Below are 18,861 nucleotides of genomic sequence, written 5' to 3' on the forward strand. Positions count from 1 at the left end.
AAAAATGCATACAACCCAACACAAACTGCAGCTGGAGAGAGGAGTGAGAATATGTGAGAGGAACGACTCTGCAGACACCAAGGCCAGTGAAGAAGGAGGGGCAGGAGGTGCTCCAGGTGCCGGAGCAGAGATTCCCCTGCAGCCCCTAGTGCAGCCCATGGTGAGGCAGCTGTGCCCCTGCAGCCCATGGAGGTCCATGGTGGAGCAGATATCCACCTGCAGCCCGGGGAGGACCCCACACCGGAGCAGGTGGATGTGCCCGAAGGAGGCTGTGACCCTGTGGGAACCCCACGCTGGAGCAGGCTCCTGGCAGGACCTGTGGAGCCGTGGGGAGAGAGGACCCCGCGCTGGAGCAGGTTTGCTGGCAGGACTTGTGACCCCGTGGGGGACCCACGCTGGAGCAGTCTGCTCCTGAAGGACTGCACCCCATGGAAGGGACCCACGTTGGAGAAGTTCATGGAGGACTGCCTCCCGTGGGAGAGACCCCATGCTGGAGCAGGGGAAGAGTGTGAGGAGTCCTCCCCTGAGGAGGAAGGAGCAGTAGAGATGGCATCTGATGAACTGACTGCAACCCCCATTCCCCGTCCCCCTGTGCCACTTGGGGGGAGGAGGTAGAGAAAATGGGGAGTGAGGTTGAGCCCAGGAAGAAGGGAGGGGTGGGGGAATGTGTTTTAAGATTTGGTTTTATTTCTTATTACCTTACTCAGTTTTGATTGGTAATACATTAAACTGATTTCCCCAAGTCAAACCTGTTTTGCCCGTGACGGTAATTGCTGAGTGATCTCCCTGTCCTCATCTCAACCCACAAGCCTTTCGTTATATTTTCTCTCCCCTGTCCAGCTGAGGAGGGGAGTGATAGAGCAGCTTTGGTGGGCAATTGGCATCCAGCCAGGGTCAACCCACCACAAAAAACACATAGGCAAGACCTGGCAAAAGGGAATGACAGCTCGTAAACCGTCCACATACAGCTGGAGCAAAATGCGAGCTGTGTCAGTGACAAACTATTGTCTAGGATTTAAGAGCAAGATTTACACTCTCAAGGGAGCTGCTTTGTGAGGCAAACCAGTCATGGTGGGGTTTTAATTAATCAGCCTGTGGTAGGGTAAGAGGAGGGAGGCCCAGGTCATGGAGAGCTCTTGTGGCCATTCCTTCACTAACCCCCAGCTACTGGGACTATGCTTGGATGAGACTAAGTATGAGCAGGCCCTTGCTGTGCCCCTTTGACTGTCTTCTGGCAAATGACCCCTTAAAACCATAATTACTCCAGAAATGGGCCCAGATCCCAGCTGGCTCTAGGCCTGTGAGTGTAAAAAGGGCTTAAGGCTGTCACCAGCGAACCCGCTCACTGAGGGACAGTGAGGACAGCTCTGAGGCCACCCCAAAAGGTCCCACCACGCTCCAGGAGGCATGCTGCATGGGGCTGCTTTTGAAAGGTGGCTCCTTGCCCTTGCTCTGTTTGTGACTCCTCCTTCCCTCCGTAAGATTTGCTTGAGTGTCAGAAAAATCTCTCTAGGAAGCCCGAGCCATCCAGGCAGCTGGAAAGACCTGCCACCTCTGCGAGGAAGAAAGCCAGGCTCATTTGGTTGTTTCCCAGGAGGAGCCAGGGTTATCCTGGCAGCTGACCTGGTTGCTTGCCAGGAAGAACAGGGGAAGCTGGGGAGGGAGTTTCTAAGGAAAACCTCAGTCTTCAGCTTAAAATGTGTGGCGCAAGACCCAGGGATGAAGTTGGGCTGGGAGTCAAGATCTGAAGACAAGAAAATATTTACTGATGCTTGAGCAGTATTCACAGAGGAGAGAGGGGAGCCGTGGAGTGTCACCAGTTATGGAGGGGGAGCCTGGAAGGGGTGAGGCACAGGGAAGCAGCACATCCCGCTTTTTTTAGACATCGCTAATGCTTCTACATTAGCTGGGGGCTCTGGGGACAGCAGGGTTTCAGCTGACACAGGGCTGGGTGCACGTTCTGGAGATTTTCAAATGAGGCTTTAATAGGTCTGTCTTGCTTATCAGCATCTCTAAGAGCTCAGGGTTCAGATAAGCACTGCAGAGGATGCATATTTAAATAAATGTAGGGAGGGCTCTTATTTTTCCATCCATCACTTTACAGGTTTCCTTTTTAACTTCCTCAGGAGGTATGACTCCTGCTTGCGTGTATGCGTGAGTGTGTACCATCTTCCCCATTCCATCTGGGTTGTGATTAATTTAGATACAAGGCAGACAATTTATCTCATTCTACGTATTTATTTCAATTTCTAGATACGTCATGTACAAAACGTTGTTCGGGAACATGCCTGTCAGCCCATCTTCTTTCAGCAGCTTAGAGGAGAGAGAAAGCAGTAGGAAAGAATATGTAGTGTTTTGAATAATGGTAATTCTTCACTTCATCCTCTGTGGACTTTTTTTTTTCTTAAGCCTGCTAGTTTATCTTGAACCATTGGACTTGTAAAAACGTATCATTAAAGGATTTTTGTTTCTTTTTTGCTTTCAGCAATAAAAAGATAATTGGAAGGGGAAACAACCCTATTCCTCTCATGAATAATCTTCAGCGTGGGCCAGTGACTGCTCTGTGGTCAGCAGTCTGTTGACCACCGTGGTCTGGCTGTGAGGAGACATGAAATTCTGAAAATCTCTGACCTCTTCCCCAAGCAGTGACGCCATGAGCTCCATCCCAGTTGCCAAGGTCTGCTCTTGCCTCCGGCATCACAGCTGGAAATGGGGCTGCCTGCGAGATGGTGGGAGCGAAGCGCATCGTGCCACAGCTCAGCGCTGCACCAGTGGGTGCCTAGAGTAGCTTGACATGGTGGAAGGGACAAGCAACCTGCCCAGCAGACCACAACTCACTCAGATGGGACTGTTACCGAATGAGCTTACTTGGGTTAAAGTTGTCTCACGGCTGCAGTCGGTAGTCCTCCATCACAGCCTAGTTAGCTCCCCTTAAAGGTCCTCTATTTGTGATCTCTCTTCTTCCTGAAAGGTCCTGCAAGGGGTATCACCCAAGAGGGAGAGCAGCTTTGGGCATCATAGAAGACTTAACTAGCCAGGCAAAATTTACCATGGGTATAACTAGGGGGCAAGGTATGACACTTCTGCTGGTGTTACCCATTCCACACGCTTTAATCGTGCACCTCTGCAGCTGTTCTGTGCCTAAGCTGTCACTGCTGAGACCAGTCCTGGTATTGCCCAGGTTATTGTGGTCATCAACATTTGTATCCATTTTTAATCTCATAGAAGACCATGTGGGCTTCAGAAACCTTTTCTGTAAACTAGCTTTAGAGTTCAGTTGTCCGGCCTATTTGGATTTATAGGTGACCTTTTTTTTGGCTAAATGGCTATATAAAGGTGACATGAGAATATATTGTACTTTGCCTGCCAAATTTTTGTCTCACTCTTTTTTGGATTGTGATTGAGGTCCTGCGCCTGGTTGTGCTAAAGCTAGTAAAAGTTGTAGCATTTACTTAGATACTCCTGTGCCCAATGCATTTATATGAGCACTTGCTGAGATCTTCTGGCAGTAAAGACAGCTTAGCACCTTTAATGAGCAAAGTGCCTCACAAACATTACCCACAACACCTTTGTGAGTCAGCAACCCACCATAAATACCTGCAGTTTCGCATCCAGGGAAACTAGCATCAATGGGTTAAATTAATTGCCTTCTTATTACAGTAGCGATATGTCAGGAGGATCACAACTGCTGCCCAAGACTTGGACCTCCTGAGCGCTTAACAAATACGCAGCAGTTCAGATGCCTCCTCGTTTTCTGCCAGGTTTCTTTTGAAACAGATGGGACGGGGAGGGCCAGCAGAGGGGATATCCTGTGCAAACAAAGGACTGGAAACCGGGGTATGCGAGAATGAAGTGACTTGCCCAGGGTCACAGAGGAAGTCTGTGAGGAGGCAAAAATGTAACTCAGGCTTGCTGGGTCTCCAGACCATCCTCTGTTCCAAAGAGGCAATCACGGCCAGAAACTGCTCAGAAACCGGGAGGTTTTAGCTCCCGGCCACATACTCAGATTGTGAAATCTTGTTTCCTTTGGGTGATTGTTCCAGTTTCCCAAAAATTGCCACATGCATTTTGGAAGTTGGACTGCTACCCTTTCAGCAAAACACATTGAAGCCCAGGAAAGGGCCGACAGAGGAGCAAGGGCTCATTGCTGCAGGACACTGTGCCACAGGGAAGGTGCACCTCACCGTGGTCTGAAGCCACTGATTTACAGCTCCCTCGCAAATCTCCGCCAAGTCTTTACCCTCTATGGGTAACCTATTTCCTCTTCAACATGAATCAGTTACATTTGTTCTGCTGATAAAGTTTTTATCTTTCTTTCTTTCTTTGACCACGTTGACTACCCCGACCTTGCGAAAATGAGATGAAATACCACACTGGGACCTAATGATTTAAATACGAGACTGCACATTTCATCCTGAAATTCAGATGATCTTATTAAAGTGTGGAGGGAAAGCAGAGAGAGGTACAGCCTTTTGTGTTTGGTTGGGTACATGTATTATTTATGATGTAGAATGAATGACTGATTGCCTTGAATTTTGATATGTGAGGCAAATGAAGAAATGTTACCTCTTTATATGCAATGCTACAGGAAAGCGGTTTCTTCAAGCCTCTGATGTGGGAAAAAATGGATTACGGCACATTTCCTATGTTTAAGCTGCAACTGAAAGGTAAATAGGCAGAGCTGATTTAACAGCGAGGACCTACAGTCATCTGTGGGGCAAATTCCATTATATTTAACAGTACAGTACCAGAGCTATATTTGCCCAGTATTTGCTGATTAAAACTTCATGCAATGGCAACATGGTTACTGGCAGAGCACTGACCTTCACCCCCGCAACTCAGCTTCAAGGGCTACAGAGCTTTGCAGCTGAATAATAGACTCATGTCTGCAGAAGACCTCAGTCATAAAAATCAAGCTACTGCTCTGACTTTGTGATTTTCTCACAATGGCCATCAGGACAGCACGTGAATTAATCTCTTTTTCACACTGCCAGAATGACCTCTAAATTATTAAAGGTAAAGAGAGGAAAACTGTTCATTTGTATATAGCGGCATAGGACTTGGGTCACCAACTTGCATACTCTGCCAATAATACCGTAAGTAATCGCACTGTCAGCAGGTATTTAAAAATCATTTCCACCCCATTCTTCAAGTTACGTTTCTTAGCACATAAATGGAGAGGCTGACTCCATTTTTTTAGCGCGACTAGAGGCTGTGAGACAATGCCCTTCCCTTCCCTCCCTCCCACAGGAGTCCTGACAGCAGGAGCTCGCCTGTTTCCCAACCACTGCTATGCACAGTTCACTCCTTTTCCTGTTACATATACTGACCCACTGAGTGTTGTCTACCTTCCTTGTATGTTTATGTAGAGCATATAAAAAAGGACAGAGCACCCACACAGATAGACTCGCACATACGTACTCTAGTGACATGAGTTTAAATATAACTAGAGTTTGCAAGGGATTTTAAGGTGAAGAGCTTTGCATAAGTGCTGACTACTCTTAAAAGTCGTACTTCTCCTTTTTCACCTAGCATACACTGTCTATAAGTGATGACAACTGAACAGGCTATTCTCTTGGATGATAATGGCTTTCGGCTTCTACATGGTGGAGGTGAACTGGAGATGCCCGTGTGTGAGCAAGAGACGGATGCTCATTTCCAAAGCAGAGAGACACTCAATGACACCCTTCTGCCACCAAAGCTTTATTCTTCTTCTGTAAAACAAACGTAGGCAGATATTGCAAGAACAACTCTTCCTCATTGTAACGTGTTACAAAAATTGACTCTCGTTTTATCTGTCCGCTGCCTCTAGATACCAGCAAAACCATTGCCAATCACTGCCAGATACATGGATTATTTTACCAGCCAACAAAAGTAAACGAAAGCACCCCTGCTCCTCCTCCAGATTTTGATAGCCTGATCCAGTGGAATAACTAATACCTGAATAATCTCATTGACTTTCTCCAGCTTTCTGGCACAGCAAGGCACTGGTCACCATGAGGGCTTTTCTACACAGAAGGTGTACCACTGCGAAGGGTTGGCCACATATGAAATTGTAACTATACTGGTATAGTAAAAATGGTATAATTTCCCAGGGGTAGAAACAGCTATACCAGTATAAAGATGCTTATTTATGCTGAAATTTCTATTTCCATACAAGAAGGCGAATAAGCTGTACCGGTATAAAGCATCTTTGTGCCAGTACAACAGTGTCCCCCAGCTAGTGGTTATATTGGTTTATCTATTTCAGTAAAAAATATCACACCTCTAATGGAAATAGTTGTACCAGTACAAAACCTATGAATGGACCAGGCCCAAGCAAAAACTTTAAAGACAGGCTCCTTTTTTTCCCTTCAATACTATAAAAAACATCTTAATAAGTAATCTGGCTGGATTTTTTTTGAGCACTGGCTTGGACTACCTTTCAGCGCTCACTGGCAAATGTGGGTCAAATATTCAGTAGTCCGACAGGCAGGGAGGCTTCCCAGCGTGACGACAGTGCTCACAGGGAATATTGTGCTTTAATCCTTCTTATTCTGGTTCTTTTCCCTTTTAAGGAGCAATTAATTAATACCCTGTGTGGAGATACTAGCGTGGACGGGGGCCGAGCGGGGAGCCGTGCTCATGAGGGCTGACACAACGTCCCTTCTCTGGGACCCGCTGCTTTTGGGGCCGGTTTGGGTTTTCCTGCCTGGCCCTGCAGAGCAGCTGGGGGGACGAGGCGGGAGAGGACGGCGCTGACAGTCGTACCCACACCCCACGGACAGACAAAGGAGCTTCAGAAATCAGGCAGACCAAACCACACGGCAGAAGCTGTTCCCTTAAAAACAGAAAAAAATGCAACCCTCATCATGCTGGAGACCAGTCTCATGATTTTGCGGGTCTGACTCATGATTCTTCATCTCCGATAATTCTGCCTCACACACTTAAAAATAAAATCTGCTCCTAGGCACAGGTCAGGCAGAGCTGGCATGTATTTCTTATAAAACCAGGTTTACGCCTTCCATTTGGTATTTCACTGGCAGACTCCAGTGCTGGACTGGTTCGCTGCTCTGGAGAATAACGTTACCTGCTCTTGGGAGAAACCTCCCCTGAAAATTAACCTATTTTTTCTAATCCCACCTTTAATTGTTGGTGACAATTTACTGTCCTGGCCATATGAGGCAAATGTGCATTTTCCCATTTTTGTTAACAGTGGGAAACTTTCTTCTGGTTAAAGGAAAAGGTATGCAAAGGGACCCGGCTGAAATTAGTTTTGAAATCTCATTCACGTTGCACGCTCAGTACTGTAACATGAGATCAGCATCCTGAGGAAAACAAGAAATCCTCACCTTTTGTTCCCAGTTTTGGGAACATGCAGCACGTTATTACCCTGGGTTGGGCTCTGTGCAGTCTGTTAGCGCCAGGAAAAACACTCTGGAAGTGAGGTACTGCATCTTGCCGGAGACCACACAAACCCAAGAACAGCTCTTCTGATTCAATGCAAAAAAAGAGAAAAAAGGCCGGGGGGAGGGAGGGGGGAAGTACAGGCTGTCCCCAAGCCCTTTCTTTGCTTGTGCAATTACTGCGCTCACCAAGTTTTGACTTGTTTTAGAATCGGGATTAAAATCCCCAGTCTTTCCACTGTGAAAAGAAGGGCGAGTTGTGAGCCTGTGCTGATGCAAGGTTTTTCCTTGAGAACAGGACTTCTCCTGTGCTGGGTCACTTGTCGGGAATTTTATTAGCCTGAAATAGTCTCCATCACCTCCCACGCGCAGTATGTAACACAAGATCTACTTTTTCGCAGATCGTGCCCAATGATTTAGAACGTGCAAATGATTTAAAACGATCTGTGCTCCCTCCACCCGGAGCTGCCTGCCTGGGCTGCCGTCCTGTGTTTACACCCGGGCTAATAGAAAGATCCTTGTTTAAGTGCTCGGGCGCTGTTGGAGCGGCAATATCAGGATCTTGCTTCCTCTCAGGTCTTCCCTTGGGGATAGTGGGGAGTATAGCTACAGGTGGGCAGGAAGCTGTAACGGAGATATAAGCTAGTTAACAATCGGGGAACTTCTACCATGCAGAAAATCTGTTTTAAATTTAGCAGCTGTACCCCACCTCCCTCTTGTATTATATGTTTGTTGGAGATGTGTCTAGTTATAGCTACATGTACCTAGGAATATTATCTAGTATTTCCTACTTTACGCATTTGGGAGAAAAAATAAAAACACAAGGGTACATTAAGGTGCCTGGTATGAAAGCCAGCTGAACAGCTGCTCTCCCTGTCTCTCTGAAGCTTCAACTGTACCATGAGAGGTTAAGTTTGTTTCTTATTTCACCCATACTTACTGTATTTAGTGCACAGGCCAGGAAGCTGCATGACTTGGAGAGCAGGGCCAAAATATGACACAGGAGTCCCGAGCTCCAGTTCTGCCTCCGCCACTAACATCTTGGGTGACCTCAGGCAAGTCGCCTGACTGCTTTGCTCCCGTCCTCTTCTTCTTCTGACTTTTCTAGTTTGTAAAGGTCTCTGGGGCAGGGACAGTCACTCACGTTGTGTTTGCTCAGTACCAAACACAGCAGGGCTCAGGAGCTCAATTAAGGCTTGTATTTACAAATATAAGTAAATAGTAATATAAATAGAAGACGTTCTGCCTGCTCAGCATACTGCTGCTGCAAAGGATTAACCCATTCCAGAAGTCCAATGTCTTCTTGACCGCTTTGATGGCAGGACAAGATGAATAAAACATACTACTCATTACTTTTAAAAAGCATTTGCATAAAATATATTGCTATATTTTACTACATTTTCCTGTTATGCAAGCCCACCTTTATGTGGTAAGATTTATTGCAAGCTAAGATTTATTGACTTATTTCAGCATGGAAATGACTATTAAGATTGACCTGTCAGCAGTTTTTAATTTAATTGCTCTTTGATCCTTCAGCCTCGAACATATTTGCATTTCCAACTAAGCATCTCTTGGCAACACTTGTAGAATACGGCAGAAGCAGTAGCTGAGATGCAGAGTCCTAAGGAAACCCGTGAGTTTCTCCATTTCTGGACGTGTCCTGGTGTTGAATTACTGCAGCTTTTCAATCTCACTTTATCCTTACAAGCATGCTTTTGGGTGGCAATAATGTTGCTCTTTGTTTTCATTCCCTAATCTTTTAATCCCCCTCTGAGCACTGAAGAGGTAGAATCTCAAAGGAACAATTTCCAACCTGAAACCAAAACAAGACATATCCAAATCTGTCAATTTTCTGTGCTCCCTGCCCATGTAAGGGCACAGGCTTCAGCCACAGGGTAGGGGGATGAAACCTGTGGCCGCTCTGCATGGAAACGGTGTCTTAGCTTGCTCCTTAATATAAAGCAAAGGGAGATGAGGATGGATGATTTCCATGGTGTTTATATGGAAAAACATTACAGAGCATCCTTCTCTGTGGAGAAAACTGGCACTAATTGATACATGCAACCTAGTGCAAAACTGACTATCTGGAAAATAGGTAGGATGATCAGGACTATAAATGAGAATGAGGAAGGGGAACAGCCCTCTCCTGGAATGAAAGACCTGCTCTGATTCCCAGTTTGAAGCTGGAAAAATTCTGTTTAATGACAGATGCATAGGATAAAACTAGCAAGCTTTAACTTGTATAGCTGGGCTTAGAAGAACACTTTGTACAAACACTGGCCCCAGCAGCAGTAAAGCAGCAATTTTACATAACACAGAATTGTTGCTAAATTATTCATCAACACATAAAAATATAACTCTTCGCGCTTCTGGAGCACTGGCTATCTGCAGATTGCCTTTGGCAGTTCCTTCCATAAGCTGGGAAGTTTGGAACATCAGCAGTGAGGCTAAAGAGCGAGGGGACACGCACTCTGCAAGGCAGCCAAACCACTGCTCCGTGCTCGGCGCTGGCTGGTTAGGGAACGCGCCGGCTACACCCACGACCACGGCTGACTGAAGGACTGGGGGCTGGATTTTATCAGCAGAGGGTCTACAGTGGGGATAGTTGAGTCTGGTCTTGAGCACGTTAACCAACCGTGTAGCTGTATTAGCAGAGATACTTGCAGTCTCAGGATCTCTTTGGCGACTTCCAAAATCCAGATGTATCAGTAGATTTGGTGGACCCGAGGTGCCTCCTGTATGTTGTTTGCACAGTTAGGTGCTGCTGTGGAAGGGAGGGCTGCAGCTCTTTGGGTTACGTGTGCCTCACTCCTAGGTTTTGTCAGAGGGCAGAGGCATCCATTTCCCTCTCCCTTTACCATTACCTCTGGTTTAAGGAGATGAAACTGTGAGGGCTACCGGCTCCCGGGATCTGGGTACTGTAGCTGCGCAAAGCCTGAATCGTGAATCACTCTCCACCTCAACTGCCGTTCACCTGAAGAGCCTTTGCTCACCACCACAGCGGAAGCACTCGGTTTGCCATCTCGAGTACTGGCTAAATCAAACGACATTTTGGTTTATTGCAAGGCAAAAAAAAAAAAAAAAAAAAAAAAAGTGACACAACCAATCAGTGGTACCATCCAAACCAGAACCCTCAAGTTGTGACCCACTTCCCCGTGCCAAGTACTACAAGGGACAGATCCCAGTGCTTCTGACAGAAACTCCTCTGTTGAATGCATGAAACCAGACAAAAGAAACCCATGCATATTTGCACTGTGTTTGCTTTGTTCCTACTGCAGTAAACACAGGTTACGATGTAGAAGACAATGATGTTCCACAGTCTTGTTCCTTCAATAATGTTTCCTTTTTCAACTCCTGAATTGCAAACTGGACAGCGGCGTTTGTGTATGAATAACGTCCTCTTTCGTCTGATGTTCAACTGCAACAACACTATGCTTTGTTCAGGGGGAAACCTTCAGGGCTTTGAGCACAATAAAGACCTCAGGAAAGACACATGGAACGTACATGTTTTTATCAGTCTATAGACAAAAAAGTAAAGAAGAAAAACAGCAAGAGGAAAAGAAATCGGATGAAGACAGCATTATCTGGAGGTGGATTTGACATTGCTTCCAGCAGTGACTGTGTATAGCTGTCGTGACTGCGTCAAAACTTAGTCTCTTTCTGAAAGTTCCTATTTTACAGGACAAAAAAGCTACTATTAAAAACAGTAAAGATGCTTTTTTAACTATTCCTGACTTCCTGAAATGAAGAAGGAGACTGTGTGTGTGCGTGCGTGCGTAAGTGCCTGTACACGTGGAGTGATAGAACAGACAATAAAGTGAGCTTGTTCTTAAATACCTTAAATGTGAAAAACATGCAATATTCTTCTTAAGTAATTCTAATTTATCTTATCTCTCTTTAAAAAGCGTCTTCAATATTGCAACGAATCAGAAAAATGTTTAAACAAAAAAAAATCTTCAAATTGGTAGACAAACACATGAGAGTTGACTACTATATCTGGTGCAGCACCATGTAGGCTGTTAGTACTTAACCAAATTATATTTCTTTAGCAAATACTTAATAATATTTAGTAACAATAACCAAAAAAAGAAGTACCTTTTTGCTGTTAGAAAGGTTCATCCATTTTAGCATACTCTGATGAACAACCCTGGGAATCCAACTACATGGAAACTTTCTCCAGCCAAATGAAGACATCACCAAAGAATCAAACTCCACACCCTACTCAGCAAAAAGAAGAAAAGCAGATCGGAACAATGTTGTACCAAATCCAGGTGAACATTACTGAAAAATCAGGAATTTCTTTTTTTCATTTTTTCTTTAATAAAGGAACTCCGCCATTGCACAGGTCATTTTATGCAAGTGGGGAAATGCAACCATTATGGCAGCTATAGCTATAGCAGGAGTACAGCGTATTTTATTGTGCGTGCTCAACAGTAACAAATGGAGTAAAATTAGGAATAGTCTTGTAAATATTAGCAGAAGTCTCAGGGGCAAAGCATGTTGGTACACATGATGCACATGTAACTCAACAGAGGATTAGAGATGAGTAGAGAAACAATACACACAAATAATACTATAAATATGTAAAAGTTGCTAATTGGCTGTTGTATAAGACAACTATTTTTCATATTGCACCAACAAAGAACCAAATTTATGAACATTTCATTCAGACAAACTGACTCCAAAGAAGACCTGTGCAGATTTTTGCATTCAAATTAAACCATGTGCTTAATGCTAAGCAGCACTGAACAACAGAACTGCTTCTTTCTTTTCTGGAGAGGGAAAACATCACAAACTGTCTCGGGGTGGCATTTTCCATTGTTTCATAAACGCATCTCTCATTCCCTTCCTTCTTCCTACACACTGATGAGCTGCCTATTTTTGGCTGTGGTAAATGTAGCATAAATTGTGCAAATCACTTGGATGAGCTGGGGAAGTTGAATCCTCCCATGTTCGAAACTCTGCAGATTGATGTGCATGTCAAAAGGTCTTTTGGTCCAATACTTTGCATGACCAGCATTAGCTGGCTGGCTGTACAAGAAAAAAGAATCTATAATGAAGTCCTGTAAGTCAAATAGCTCATGCAGACAGCCAATATTATTTAAAATTAAATATCTAATCAGAGCGATTTAATGCTGGCTTTATGGTTGAGTAATACTCTGAGCTCAGTAAAAAAGCTAATAAAAACATGTAAAAAAGGGGAGGGGAGACCTACAAATTGTATTTGAGACATAAGACTAGATTTGTCTAAGCCCTGAACATTGATTTATACCTGTACAAGCAATGAGGATACCAAATCCAAATTCTCCACTGAATTTTCCTGGCGGTAACCACTTTTCACCTCATCTGAATATCTTACTCAAAAAGACAATATAAAGGACCAGATGAACGGGCGTATACCAGACTCCTTCCTCTGGCTGAACTCTGGTAAGAGTATGTGGGGAAAATCTAGGCTGAGAGAGACACTGGGGAAAAGGGGAGCTCACTGTCCTTCTTTCAGTCCTTCAAAAAAGAAACCAGCCTGCAGGTTGTCCAGCTACAAGTGCCTTGAAAGGTCATGTCAGGGACTAACCTAGGTAGCAGGTATACCTCTAGCCATGGGCTGTGTCTGCACTAGCAAACAGTGTGGGCCAACAAGAGCAGATACATAGATCAAAATACTTGGTGCTGAGGACACGATGTCTTTACCAGACGCATTTCAGGATTTTTCTTTCAACTTAGGATGAGCTCCAGCCTGGGTCCATGGACTGAATGCCAGTTTGTACTGGAGCGCGTCTCCTGAATTCGTTTCATCCAGTCGGAACCCAGTTCCCTAGTCCTGAAGCAGGGTAGAAGAAGGGATGATGGGGTGAAGAGCTCCAAAAGCACTTGCCTGATAAACACTAAAACACTGATGCATGTTTACTTCCCAAATGAAGACTGCTAAAAGCATTAATATAAAGTTATTAGATGGAAGGGTCATACCTATAACTAGACTCCATGGAAAATAGGTTTATATTAAAAGTTCCATTCATTTAGGGTTAAATTAAGCTTCTACCAGGAATTCAATAGCACCTGGATGACAATGTAAGAGCATACACACCTCCCATCAACATGAGAAGGGAATGCACACCCTGTCTAGCTTCCTACTGTAGACAGCTGAACTCCGCCTCCATTTCTAGCTTGAGCTGTGACTGAGCTAGCAGGATTTTTTGTAATTTTTTTTGCTTGTCACAGTGAAGGTGACATCTCATCTTGCAGCTGTTCTTAATCTTGTAGCTTTTTACCCATGGAATTCGATACTCAGAAGTTTATCCATGAATATCCCTTTTATAAACTTCAGTTCTATGCAGTGCCAGCACCCAGACCCTTTGCATCGCAAATCCTGGAGGATCTTCTTATCTCAAAATCCAGTTCTGGATTCCCTACATTGAAAAGTATGTACCCATACAACTTACTACACTGAAGAGGCATTAGTAAGGAGGGGCTACAGACCCTGGACCTTCAGGCAACACTAAGAACAAGGAGACCCGCACTGAATTCTGTCTTACAGCACCTAACCAAGAAAGCTGTATTCGCTGCTGGTGGGACTGTCTACAGCATTCAAGCTTATGAGTGACTGAATCCTTTCCTGTGATAGCATTTTTAACATGTTCATATTTCTGATCTATAGCATGCTGAGAAGACTCTTAAGGCAAAAGAAGGCTAACCAGTCAACAAAGGTGATCTTATTTATCCTAGGGTGTGACAGAGCACCTTAATTCTGAATATATTAGCTTCCTTAATGAGGAAATGGATCATTATCAGTACTGCAGTATTATCAAAATGTATATAACTCTGACATCTTGATTCTAGTTGGTGATTTCTATTGTGTTCCCAGATTAGTTGTGAGCCCTTTCCTGGCTTGAGACATTTCATATTAGACCTGAGATATCAAACACAGCATACTGGTTTGCTTAAGTCCATCTCTAGTTCTAATTTCTTTCTGTAAATGGAAAACATTTGACAAAAAAAGTCTTTCAAGCCATGTCAGGTTTTGATTTTGTTTTTATTTGTGGCACTAACAGACATCAATATTTTACAATATATAATATATAGTCACATTAAATGCAGATGGCTAAATATTCTCATGCTTTCATCATTACATAGCTATACGTTTTAAATTTCAGCTCAAAAAAAAAGCATCTGCCACCACTCCGGTCTGTGATTATAAAAATGTAAATGTACAAACTTCCTCTTCTTCAGTTTCATTACAATATAGGAAATGTGAAAAAGCATTTTCATTTGTCCTTTTTAAGTTAATCAATTTAACAAAATATTTTCAAAATATGTACAACAATAACTGCCAAAGTAGTTAACATTTGAAAAAGATGCTGCTATAAATACTCGCGGGACAACACACAATAGCCATATGAATTGGAAACAAAGGGCCAACTTATGCATGACCTGAACAGGAGACGACAAAAGTCCTGGTTACTGATACAAACCAGCTTCACTTCTTTTTGCAGTGCAGGAATGAATTCTAAATCTTGGACCTCTCAGTGCTCTGAATCTCATACATAACCTTCACAGTCTGTTGCAAACAGAGATCCTTTAAGGTGTTTCAGTATTTTTAAAGTGCCATGAATGTTACTAGGGTTCAGTATATCTCTGCGTATTAGCATTCTATATGTCATATCCCATAAGTAACTTTTCAATAGACACTGTCTCACATTCATAATTGATTGCCTGCTTTCTCAGAGCTCCACCAAAGATATAAAGTTCATCTAATTTTAAGAACCAATGACTCCAGTGTATAACAATTTAGGCCCTTCATAATGTACCATAACTTTTTTTTCTTTTGATTGTTTTTTATAGCTCTTTATTCTGGTTTTCACCCTAATCGCTTACAGCCTTTTTCCAAATCAAATAAGAAGCAAGTAAATAGTTTGAAATAGTTACATATTTTTAACAACTTGAAATGAGTATTACTTTTCAGATAGGTAGCAGTGTCTTTTAATTTTGCCCATAAACACAAGTAAGTATTAACATAGGACTGCACAGTGTTTATATTCTTATTAACCTGCCAACAAGAATAGTTTATTGGCAACCTTAAATATTCAGAGGCAAAACACAATTCCTTGGCACAGAAGCTTTACAGCAGAGCAACATATTTTCCCCTTAGAACCATTATGCAGGAACACAAAGAAAATTAACTACAACTTATTTTGGCTTGTAGACAAGAGAAGAAACTAAACTTCTTGATTTTTTTTGCCACTTCAGACGTTGAATGATGATTTTGGGTGCATACAGGGTTAGATTTTCCAATTACCTGTTCTTTATACATGATTCAAACGAGCAGAGGGACCTATAACAAAGAAAAGCACATGATCATTCAAGATATTTTTAAGCCTCCAACTGTTGACAGTGTTAACCAAACATTCTCCTGTGGGGCTATTTTCAAGCTTAGTCTCTTCATCAGCTCCTTGAGACTACTTAAAGCTTATCTGCTTTTTTTTCTAGTTGTATCAGTTGGTCTAATGAAAGGTGTTATCCTTCCCTAAAAACCCCACAGCTCATACATCCTTATGTATTACAGTTGCAATTACTTGATTACTGGAACATAGGTGATGTATTTTTCTGTGAACTTCCTTCATTTTGTGGAATGAGCAGAAACACAGGCTGCAAGTATGCAATATCTGACAGTGAGAATCTGTTCAGTATCAGTTAGCTGTCACTGGTCATAAAAAGCAATTGATGAGTACTTTGCTTCCTGATTGAATGAAGGAAACTCCCAAAGGCTTTGATTCAGGAAAATACTTAAACAAATGCTTATCTTCCTTCCCAGTCCTCAGGTCATCTGAGCATATGCTTAATTTTAAATATGTATGCTAGGGTGCTCTTCCCAAATCAAAGTTACTGAGCTTCGATTCTATCAGAGAGATATACATTAAGGTCACCACAAAAGCTAAACAGGAATAATGTATCTGATCAAGTCAAAACCTTCCATTTTGTCCGTAGTATCCATGGCAGAAGCTTTACTCTTGGGGAAAAAAAATAGGTCATGGTCCAAATTAATAGCAAGGTGAAGAGTTCAAATTAAATTTTTATCTTTCAATTCAAATAGAGTAACAGCATGCAAATGACTGCCTCTCACTGTGCATGGGAACTAGAATCACTTTATAGGGTCATTTGACTACCTGTATATCAAGCTCAGCCAACCTTTTGTGGGGCCTCCTGCCCCATTTCCAGCATACCAATGCCAACATCAGCTGTGGTTTTGAGTCTGTAATCTCTGTCTTGCATCCACAGACACTGATGATAAGAAACAGTATTTCTTCATTCACAATTACATATCTCTGATTATGTGAGAATAGCCCACTGCTTGACATAAAGGTATGGAACTAGGCCATGCTTCCTAGAAGACACTCAATGTGCCATAATTCAGATTGGTGCATTACTTGTTGGCAACCGACCTCAAATTATCCCAGTGTATACCAGCGACTCGTAATGGGTACAGTAATTACCTTACCTGGCTCCGCTGATTGCCAACAGAATGATACACTGCACGTATCAAGAGTTCACATAACTAAATGCTGATGCCGAACACTGGCATGAAAGTGGATACTATGATGGAGCCAAATTAATTTTTAAAATCGCAGCAAGTAAACAGAAAAGGCTGCTTTAGATACAGCTCCAATCTTTATTGGAAAATATGTGAAATCTGTAGAATGTCTCTTGCACGTACCATTAAAAAGTGGTCTAAAGAAATCATTTTACCATGAGCAAAAGCCTGTTCTTCAGATATACAACTTGCTTTCCCCACCTTGTGCAGGCACATTCCTCTGCAATATTTCTACCAAATCCCTGGGTACAACTCTACCTAAAATGAGTAGATGGCATATAAGCTAAGGCAACTTTTATAGCTTCTCTTTGTTGGGTAAGATTTTCAATCCTGCATGGGCTTGTGCTGCAACTATACCTACAGCTAGACATCTAATGGGTTATTTGCATGCGTAGTTACGGTTTTTTCCACAGATAATCATGGTAAATCCCAAGGCAAGTTACACAGACACAAAAATACACATGCAATGATGTACAGAATTTCAGCAGTCTAGTTAGGTTATTTTGTATTTTCTGAGACAGAAAGTTTAAAAACTAAACATAAAGATCTTAAGTATGTGAAATCGTGACAAAAGTTGTTTGATACAATTTAAGGAAAACACTAGTTCACTTTTAACACCAGAAGCTCAAGCAGTACAGCTCTGTGACCTGAGCTGTGCTCACCAGAATTAGCCAAAATTTGGTCTCAGATCAGGTGTTTATTTCCTAGATCAACTGATTCTCCTTTGTACAGGAGGCAGACTGCACGGCTCGGAAGCAGGCTCCTTGCTGGTGAGACACGTTCATTTCTCAAGACAATTAACCAGCAAAGGCATTAGGTCAGCCATCCTGGTTGGTGGCTTTACTTGACACCATCTCCCTGACTTTCTGTTATACTTTGGACATGTTAAACACCTGCCAGGTTCCTGGACAGATCACTTCGAAACTGAAAAAAAAAGGTTACTTCCTGCACATCGTCAGGTCTTTTCCAGTTTGGTAAGTTCACCCATTTCCAATAACACGTCTGCGTCTCCATTCCCTTTGGGTAGGATCTGTAGTCTAACCGCTTTCTGGCAGGTCTCTGAACTGCACTGCACTGGGGATGAACCATTTTACTGAGCAGGCCCAACTGGGCTTGGCACCCACAAGAATTTTCCTTCGGGATTCTGTGGACAGCAACAGTGTGCAATAAACCAGAAGCCGTTTCTTCAAAACAAAGTATGATTTATTTGCCAAAGCTGGCACAGTACTCCAAGAAATGGATTAAAGAACAGCCAGGAGACCTATGTGCATACTGTCTTACCTATACTTGGCATTTCCCTCGAGTACCTATTTTTGCTCTGGTTTGTTTTGGGTGACCCAATTACAGCCTGTGTGGTGCAGACCCTGACTCTCAGCAAGGCAGGGTCAGCCTGCAGCAATTTCTCTCCTCCCTTCCTGCATAGTGGATCTTTTAACCTTAAAGTTCATGACTTTAGCAAACAGCTGTGTAATCCGGGGTGGAGTGGAGGAGTTGCCTTTTCACAGATATTAACAGATCTCAAACGTTTATTGGGATGCTCCTTATCTAGGCAATTGGTTGCTTTTTGTGTTTGGTTCCCCTGACAGTCCTGTTTGATCTACTTCCATTGCAAATAACCCCTCATAAATAAGCACAAACTGAGTCATACATAACGAAGCAACACAGATTCTTCCCAGTTCCCCACAATATTAGCTAAATAAATTACTTCACCATCAGAAGCCCTTGTTCCAGCAAACTTCGAGAAGACAATGGGAGAGAAACAGACACCATTACAGAACTGAACTACCTACTCTGTTGTCTAGTTGCAACCAAAATCTTCTAGAAAGCAAAGCCAAAAATGGCTCTGTGCTCACACCTCCCAATGATGACATCATAGATCTCTGACAGAGGAGG

The sequence above is a fragment of the Pelecanus crispus genome, chromosome 2, assembly GCF_030463565.1.
Source record: "Pelecanus crispus isolate bPelCri1 chromosome 2, bPelCri1.pri, whole genome shotgun sequence".
Classification (NCBI taxonomy): Eukaryota; Metazoa; Chordata; class Aves; order Pelecaniformes; family Pelecanidae; genus Pelecanus; species Pelecanus crispus.